General features: G+C 43.7%; 1 pseudogene; it reads left to right on the top strand.

The window, feature by feature from the left end:
- The first annotated feature begins 1,745 nt into the window (after positions 1 to 1,745).
- Positions 1,746 to 4,656, top strand: LOC137599933 (zinc finger BED domain-containing protein 4-like; annotated as a pseudogene).
- Positions 4,657 to 9,904: the final 5,248 nt, after the last annotated feature.

Genomic DNA, 9,904 nt, shown 5'->3' with positions numbered 1-9,904 from the left:
TGATTATTTCATCGATTACCCATCACTGCTTTTAAGCATTAAGAGATGTGCAAGGACGATGGATTTAAACTGATAAAAAGAATCAAGAACTACTTCTTTAATCAAGCAATTTTTGCATGCCAAAATCAGATAATTTTCATTAAAGCAGCAAGTATTAAATCTAAGTAGAAAGTGACAGAATATCAGTTTCATTCTCCTAGTCTTCATAAGTGAATAGTATTTAAACATTTTGACCATTAGCTGACCCTTAAGTTTGTTCCCCAGGGTTGTTGTTTAGGTTTATTGCAGAGGATACTTAAACATTATCTAGACTTCACAAACTTAAGGGTTTTGAAAAACTTTAGTTGAACCCCTTGCACAGCATTTAACCTACACACACACACACACACACACACACACACACACACACACACACTTTGTCGTTTTGTTGAACATGCAGATGAAGCTCTTGCACATTCCTTTACAAGATCAGGGGTGAACAGTAACGGAGTAAATTTAGTTAAGTACTGTACTTAAGTACAGATTCTGAGGATTTTTACTTCACTCAAATACTATAATTCTTTCATACTTATTACTCTTACTCGAATACATTTCCAAGGCAAAGATTTTTACTCTTACTCGAGTTAATTTCTGAGAAGGCTTATGGAGTACTCGTTACTTCCTGTTGATGGTTTTTTTTTTTGTTCCTCCCTCTCCCTTAAATGCAATTGGCCACACGCAGTGTTTGTCAAAGAAGGACACCTATCAGAGTACACGTTCTCAAGTGGTATTTACATAAAAGCGGAAATACGTCATTCCCTACCCAATCAGCTCAAAACAAGACCGCGGTGGCAATGGCGACTGCCGAAGAAGTCTCCGTTGAATCTGATGAACATGATGAGCCGGAGTTTTATGAGGCGGAAGAAGAAAACCCATGGCCTCATCTTGAAGTTATGTTCGAGTTTGTAGAAGTGAAAAAGGACAAAGCGGACTCAGACAAGAAAAAGTACATTTTCAAATGCTTATTTTGTTTGCCGAAGAAAAAATACCCCTCTGCTTTCAACAACTCCACGTCCAACCTGAAGAAACACGTTGGCGTAAGTTAACGACGGATTTTCACCATGTGTGAAAATATCTCACAGTCCATTGCCACCTGTTTTGACTTGTCAGAATGTGATTGTGTTGATCTTCACAAACGTGTGTGCTTGCGTGTGCGTGTGTTTTATGCGATGGCCGATCAATAAAATGCCCATAACGTTATATGATTGAAATATTAGTCATTCACCAAAATTATCCTCTCTACCCCCTTGCCTTGTTATGACACTGACACGGGTCCATAGTTAATCGATTGATTGACTGATATTTGTATTAGAAGTCAGCATAGGAAAGATACAGTTTCATGTCAGTACAGTAAGGTCAACTAAAAGGATGAACACCACAACAACGTTTTTAGGCTGAAATGTGGTATTGGTAAAATCATCCGGAATCAATCCCCCCATTGTACATTTATTAAAATTATTGTTTTATGAATGTGACAATTCAAACTAATATTATTGAACTCAAGTCTCCTTGGCATGAGTAATCAATAGATAAAAATTCATTTTGTGGGTGAAATACTCCTGGTGGAATGAAAATGACAATGTTAAATGTATCTATTTTTGAGCAGTCACCTTATGATGCTAATCTGTGTTTACAATTTTAAATGAAGTATACTTTTTGCCTTTTAGAGGTCCCACAGAGGTCCCATAAAGCACACTTGAGTGAATACTCACAACTGACTTCAGCATCCTTGAAGAGGTAATCTAAATCAGAGCCTGGGACATCTTCCACGGATCTCAAACAGATGAAGCTTGAAGAAACCAAGCAAATATCTCAGAAAAAAGTTGACAATGCAGTACTCAACTTCATAGTCCAAGGTCTCCTGCCCTTCTCTCTTGTTGAGCTACCAGCTTTTCAGAGCCTTGTCAAAGATCTACAGCCAAAGAGTACCCTTATGTCTCGAACCGCTGTCCGGCGCAAGCTTGCCAATGCCACAGGGCTATTGAAGAAAAGATAAAGGAAGAAATGAGGAAGGCTTCGTACATAGCTGCAACAACGGACTGCTGGTCTGCTAGAAGGAGAAGTTTATTGGAATTACAGCACACTGGCTGGATCCACATAGCTTTAAGAGGCTCTTGCATGTAGGCAGTTGAAGGGCTCTCACACATTTTATGTCCTGGCAGGTGCGCTAAATGACATACACTCAGAGTATGAAATCCGTGAGAAAATTGTAAGAACCGCAACTGATAATGGATCAAACTTCCTCAAAGCGTTCCGTGTATTTGGATAAGATGAAAACAACAATGTTGCTGCTGAGGAGACCACTAATGAAGAAGATGAGCCTGATGACCCAGAGACTGAGGAGGAGGTGGACTTAATTGATGTTGATGCTGTCTTGGCTGAAGGTGATGGTCTCCAGTGCGAGCTGCCAAAGCACCATCATTGTGCTTGTCATCTGTTAAATCTTGTGTCTTCAGTGGATGTCCATGAGGCAAACAAGACCGTGCAATACAAGAACTTTCAAGGTCCACCTTTGCCAAATCTCAGGCTCTGTGGAACAAGATATCAAGGTCAACAGCTGCTGCAGAGGTCGTGAAAAAGCACAAACTCCAGCTCGTGCAACCTAATGCCACAAGATGGAACCGCTTCTACGTGGCTGTAGAACGAATACTGAGGATCATTAAAGACCAAGGAGAGGGTGCTGTGAGAGCCGTCTGTGCTGCATTCAATCTGCCAATGTAAGTAGGAAATGTTTGTTTCATTACCTGCACTCACTATAATACAAATACCCTTTGCTGAACTTGTAGGAAAAATCCTAGTAAAGCATGTGTGAGAAAATGGGGCCCAGTTTTCTCCATAGTACCTAATAAGCACTGTGTCTATATGTGTCATTCTGTCTGACAGGTACAGTCCAGCTGAAATCGCCTTTTTGGGTGAATATGTCACCACCATGGCTCCACTCGCAAAGTCACTGGATATACTGCAGGGAGAATCTAACATTCACCTTGGATGTCTTCTCCCTACAATCACCACTCTCATCTCCAAGCTTGAGAAAATAAGAGGATCGCTCAAAAACTGCAAGCCGCTGGTTGATGCACTCCTAGGTGGGGTGAAAAAAACTGTTTGGGGAAATGATGTCTGACCCAGAACTGATTGCTGCAGCAATTCTTCACCCAAAGTTCAAGTCATCCTGGACGACTGATGATGTCCTCCAACTAGGTGAGAAAACATCACTCTCCTTCAGTCAGGTTCTCATTTTTATTTTTGTTAAACACAAGTATGTCATTCAGACCAGATGGATCACAGTCTAGGATCTAGCCTAGTTATTCCTTAAAAGTAAAATTGTTAAATCCTGAAAATGGCCAATACAATTAAAATTGGTATAATGAATGATGATAATGATTGTGTCTTTCAGGCCTTGGATACATTAAGGAACATCTTCCGGACCTCTTCAGCAGCCGAATGAGTCATCAAGCACCTCTGATGAAGATGACTTCTTTTCCAGCATGAAGCGCACACAGCCAGGAAACCAGTACCACCAAGCAACTGGATACATACCTGGCATGTACAGCTGGTGGTATGGACATTTTTGAGTCTTGCCCGGCTGTGGCCAAACTGTCGCTCAAGTTAAACACAGCTCTACCCGCTTCTGCTGCCTGTGAAAGGCTCTTCAGCGCAGCTTGACTGCGCTTCAGCCCAAGACGGGGCAGAATTCCTTCACAGAACTTGGAAAACCAGCTACTACTGAAGTTGAATAAGGATTTCTTCAAGTTTTAATAGTTTGACCAGGCTGACAAAAGTCACACCTAGAGACCTCTTGTCACTTAATTTTACATCACTACAGACTTAACAGAAACTGGCGGACACAGGGCCACAGAGACACACAGACTGGGGGGGCAGGGGAAGACACACAGATTGGGGGGGGAGACAGACAGACAGGCAGACAGGTGGGGGGAGACAGTCTGGGGGAGACAAATATTGTGGTCCTGGGATATGTCCTTCCAGTAAACATTTAGTTGTTAAAAGCAGAGATTTAGTTTGTTGTAAAGCAGTGGTTCTCAACCAGTAGTCCACCAGTGTGTCCTTTAGGGGTTCCAGTTGGTCCCCAGTGAAGGAAAATACAATCAAATATATTCTCAGGTTTTGTATTTACTTTGTAGTTCATCTGATAATGATATAGCTAAATACATTGAGTAATGAGCGTCCACCGTTTAGCGGTGGACGCCGGCTGTGTAATTTGTTTGGCTCTTTGTTGTAGGTGGAGACACTGGAGACTGGTACGGGAGACTGATACTGGTGACTGACACTGGAGAACCATATAAGGGAAAAACAACCAGCCAGAGAACGACACGATGTATATGTGTTAATGTATAGCGGCTCATCCTTAAGGTGGAGCCTAGAGACGGGTATAATAAATATCTGAGATTCTCTGGAATGTGTTGTTCCTGCCCTTTGTCATGGTTTAGACAACACCAGATTTTGTGTTAGGGACAGAGAACCCAGATCTGCTTAGAAATATTGTATTAGGGTAAAAATACATATTTGATAAATGAGACGGTTTGTTTCTTTGTTCTTCCTTCCGGTTTTGAACACGCACAACTGCTCTGGGTGGACTTTGGGATAAAAGTCCGTTTACCTAACACCAGTTAAATGAGCTGGTTGGGCCTATACGGCTCCATTTGGTCTAGTGTGTGTATGGAAGGGGGCAATTGTTTCATAAAATGTGAAAATGACATAATTGTCCTCTTTGATGATTCCATTAATTTTATTTTCATTTTATAGATGTTGGGGAAGGCTTGGTACAGTATAATATAATGGTTCTACAGGCAAGCACATCAGTGCAGGTAGTTTCAAAGAGTTTTCTCTGAAACCAGAGATACAAGGTACTATATATAAAATTGTAAAATGACAGTCAGGTCCATTCTCATCAAAGATTAAAAAAAATAGGAATTTACTCTTACTTTAAGTACATTTAAAAGCATTTACTCTTGAATACTTGTGTACATTTAAAAGCAAGTACTTTTTTACCCTTACTCAAGTAATGTATTGACTGGGCAACTCTTACTTGTAGCGGAGTAAATTTTGACCAGAAGTATTTGTACTCTTACTCAAGTACGGGGGTCAAGTACTCTGTCCATCTCTGAGCTTTTCCCTTCATGGATCCCCACAGTGAATCAATTGCCTCCATCTAACCCTGTCTTCTGCATCCTATTCTCTTAACCCAACTACCTTCATGTCCTATTTCACTACATTCAAATACCTCCTCTGGGCTTCCTCCAGTGCTCCTGCTTGGCAGGTCAAAACTCAGTCCCTTCGATATATTCACTCTCTCTCCTCTGGACATGTCCAAACCATCTCAGTCTGGCCTCCCTGACTACCTCCAAAACCTCTAACATGTGCTGTCCCTCTGAAATACTCATTCCTGATCCTATCCATCCTGGTAACTCCCAAAGACAACCTCAGCATCTTCATCTCTGCTACCTCCAGCTCTGTCTCCTGTGTTTTCCTCAGTGACACTGTCTCTACTCCAAACAACATTGCTGGTCTCACCACAGTTTTGTACACCTTTCATTTTAGCTGCAACTCTTCTATCACACATCACATCTGACACTTCTCCACCCGTACCATCCTGCTTGTACACGCTTCTTCACCTTTTTTCTACACTCTCCATTGCTCTGGACTGTTAACCGTAAGTACTTAAAATCCTCCACTTTCTTGATCTCTTCTCCCTGTAACCTCCCTCTTCCACCTGGGTCCTTCTCATTCACACATATGTACTCTGTCTTACTGCAGCTAACCTTCATTCCTGTCCTTTCCAGGACAAACCACCTCTAGCTTCTCATCTACCTGTTCTCTGCTCTCACTACAGATCACAATGTCATCTGCAAACATCATAGTCCATGGAGGTTCCTGTCTAACCTTGTCTGTCAGTCTGTCCATCACCATAGCGAACAAGAAGGGCTTCAGAGCTGATCCTTTATGCAGTCCCACCTCTACCTTGAACTCCTGTCACACCTCATTCCTGTCTTACAGTCCTCATACATGTCCTGCACCGCTCTAACATACTTCTCTGCCACTCCAGACTTCCTCATACAATACCACACTTCCTCTTTGGGCACCCTGTCTACAAAAATCAGAATCAGAAAAGGTTTTATTGCCAAGTACAGTAAAAATTACTGTCGAGGAACTTGACGTGTCGGTGCATTGAAAGGCGGAAGAGAATAGTAGTGAATGAGGAATAGGAATACAAAAACTATTTACAATTCACATTACGGTGAGTTTAGATACTGTATAAGGATGGTGATTGCAGGCGAAGAAAATAAGTCTAAACAGTAAACTGTCTTTGCAGAGTGGTGAGGGGCGGATGGTTACCGGGGGGGGGGGGGCATTGTTCATGAGGCTGACTGCAGTGGGGAAGAAGCTGTTTTTATGGCGTGAGGTCCTGGTCCGGATGGACCGTAGCCTCTTGCCAGAGGGGAGGGTCTGGAACAGGTTGTGGCCGGGATGAGAGGGGTCAGCACGACTGCGGGTCCTTGTGTCGGACAGTTCCTGGAGATGTGGGAGTCTGCAACCGATCACCTTCTCCGCAGAATGGATGACACGCTGCAGCTTGGCCTTGTCCCTTCCCTTGGCTGCAGCAAACCACATTGACATGGAGGATGTGAGAATGGACTGAATGATGGCAGTGTAGAAGTTCACCAGCATCTTCACAGGGAGGTGAAACTTCTTCAGCTGCCGCAAGAAACACATCCTATGCTGAGCCTTCTTGGTGAGCTGATGTTCTGCTCCCATTTGAGCTCCCGGGTGATGGTGGTGCCCAGGAAGTGGAAGGACTCCACAGGGGTCACTGGAGTGTCACAGATGATGACGGGGGGGAGGGCAGGAGGCTCTTTCCTGAAGTCCCCTATCATCTCCACTGTTTTGAGGGCGTTGAACTCCAGGTTGTTTCTGCTGCACCATGATACCAAGCGATCCAGCTCAATTCTGTAGGCCGACTCATCCCCATCAGGGATGAGGCCGATGAGGGTGGTGTCGTCAGTAAACTTCAGGAGTTTGACAGACTGGTGACCAGATGTGCAGCAGTTAGTGTACAGGGAGAAGAGCAGAGGGGAAAGAATGCAGCCTTGAAGGGATCCAGTGCTGATAGTCCGGGTGTCGGAGAAATGCTTCCCCAGCCTCACGAACTGCCGTTGCAACTCCTTGTGGCCTTCTCTGTACTTCTCTATTAACATCCCCAGAGCAAATAATGCATCTGTAGTACTCTTTCTTGGCAAGAAACCATACTGCTGCTCACAAATGCTCACTTCTGCCCTTTGTCTAGCCTCAACTACTCTGTCCTAACTTCACTGTATTGCTCATCAGCTTTATCCTGTTTAGTTGCCACAGCTCTGCACATCTCCCTTGTTCTCAAAAATGGGCACTAGCACACTTATCCTCCATTCCTCAGGCATATTCTGACTATCTAAGATCCTGTTGAACAACCTAGTCAGAAACTCTACTGCCACCTCTCCTAGACACTTCCATACCTCCACAGGTATACCATCAGGACCGAGTGCCTTTCCACTCTCCATCCTCTTCAATGCCCCCTCACTTCATCCTGACTAATCTTTGCTACTTCCTGGTCCACAACAGCCACCTCTTCTAGTCTTTGTTCTCTCTCATTTTCCTCTTTCATTAGATATTCAAAGTACTCTTTCCATCTCCCCATCACACTACTGGCACCAGTCAATACACTTCCATCCCTATCCGTAATCACCCTGACCTGCTGCACGTCCTTCCCATCTCCGTGTCTCTGTCTTGCCAACCTGTGTAGATCAGTCTCTCCCTCCTTACTGTCCAACCTAGCATAAAAGTCATCACAGGCCCCTTGTTTGGCCTTTTCTACTTCTACTTTCATTTTACGCTGCATCTCCCTGTACTCATGTCTACTTTCCTCAGTTCTCTCTCTACACTCATGTACCTCCTCATTCCACCACCAAGTTTCCTTATCTACTTTCCTTCCAGATGACACACCATGTATTCCCCTACCTGTCTCTCTGATCACATTAGCTATCAAGTCATCTGGAAGCACCTCCTGACCACCCAGAGCCTGTCTTAACTCCTTTTTAAAAGTCATGCAACACTCTTCCTTTTTCAGCTTCCACCATTTGTCCTCTGCTCTGCCTTTGCCCTGTTCATCTTCCTCACCACCAGAGTCATCCTACACACCACCATCCTATGCTCTTTGGCTACACTCTCGTATACCACTACTTTGCAGTCACTGATCTCCTTCAGATAACATCGTATACACAAGATGTAGTCTACCTGTGTGCTCCTACATCCACTCTTATAGGTCACCCTATGGTCCTGCCTCTTCTGGCAGAAAGTATTCACTACAGCCATTTTAATCCTTTTTGCAAAGTCAACCACCATCTGTCCTTCTTTATTCCTCTCCTGGATACCAAACCTCATCTCCTCCATTTCCTGCACCAACATGTCCATTGAAGTCTGCACCAATGACAACTCTCTCACTTCTAGGTATGCTCTCTATCACTTCATCAAAGTCCAACCATAATTTCTCCTTTTCCTCCAGTTCACATCCTACCTGTGGAGCATACCCACTAACAAAATTGAATATCACACCTTCAATTTCTAGTTTCAGACTCATCACTCTATCTAACATTCTTTTTACCTCCAGTACATTCTCCTTCAAGATAACTCCTACTCCATTTCTCTTCCTATCTACACCATGATAGAACAACTTGAACCCTGTTCCTAAACTTCCAGCCTTGCTACCTTTCCACAGTATGTCAACCTTCCTCCTCAGCATCATGTTAACCAACTCTCTACCTTTTCCTGTCTTAGTTCCAACATTCAATGTCCCTACTCTCAGTCCTATACTCCTGGCGTTCCTCTTCTCTCTCTTCCTAGACCACACTTTACTCCTCTCCTTTTTTGATCAACAGTAGTCCAATTTCCACCGGCACCCTATAGATGAGCAGCACCAATGGCGGTCGTTGTTAACCTGGGCCTCGACCAATCGGGTATGGAAGTCATAGATTTGATTTGCATGTTTGAGTTGTCAAAAGTTTTACGTCGGACGCCCTTCCAGACACAACCCTCTCTACTCATCTGGGCTTGGGACCAGCACAGTAAGACACTGGCTTGTGCCCTCTTGTGGCTACATTACAATATACTGTATACATTTTTATGAAGCTCCTAACAAGTGTGTGTAGAGTGGACTAATATTTTCCATACAGCAATCAATGCAGTTAATAAAATAAAAACATTGAATTGAAATTATTTTATTTTATTTTAACCGTATCCAGTTCAGTCCAGAGCAATGGAGAGTGTGGAAAAGAGGTGAAGAAGCGTGTCCAGGCAGGATGGAACGGGTGGAGGAAAGTGTCAGGTGTGATGTGTGATAGAAGAGTTTCAGCTAAAATGAAGGGAAAGGTGTACAAAACTGTGGTGAGACCAGCGATGTTGTTTGGCCTAGAGACAGTGTCACTGAAGAAAAGACAGGAGACAGAGCTGGAGGTAGCAGAGATGAAGATGCTGAGGTTCTCTCTGGGAGTGACCAGGAAGGATAGGATCAGGGATGAGTACATCAGAGGGACAGCACATGTTAGAGGTTTTGGAGATAAAGTCAGAGAGGCCAGAGTGAGATGGTTTGGACATGTCCAGAGGAGAGATAATGAATATATTGGTAGAAGGATTCTGAGTTTTGAACTGCCAGGCAGGAGGCCTAGAGGAAGACCAAAGAGGAGGTTTATGGATGTAATGAGGGAAGACATGAAGGTAGTTGGTGTGAGAGAAGAGGATTCAAAGGACAGGGCTAGATGGAGGAAATTGATTCGCTGTGGCGACCCCTGAGGGGAAAAGCCGAAAGGAAAAGAAGAAGAAG

Source organism: Antennarius striatus, chromosome 8, assembly GCF_040054535.1.
Source record: "Antennarius striatus isolate MH-2024 chromosome 8, ASM4005453v1, whole genome shotgun sequence".
In the NCBI taxonomy this organism is placed as follows: domain Eukaryota; kingdom Metazoa; phylum Chordata; class Actinopteri; order Lophiiformes; family Antennariidae; genus Antennarius; species Antennarius striatus.
Note: the sequence above shows the minus strand (reverse complement) of the source record. Positions and strands in the feature narration are given on the sequence as shown.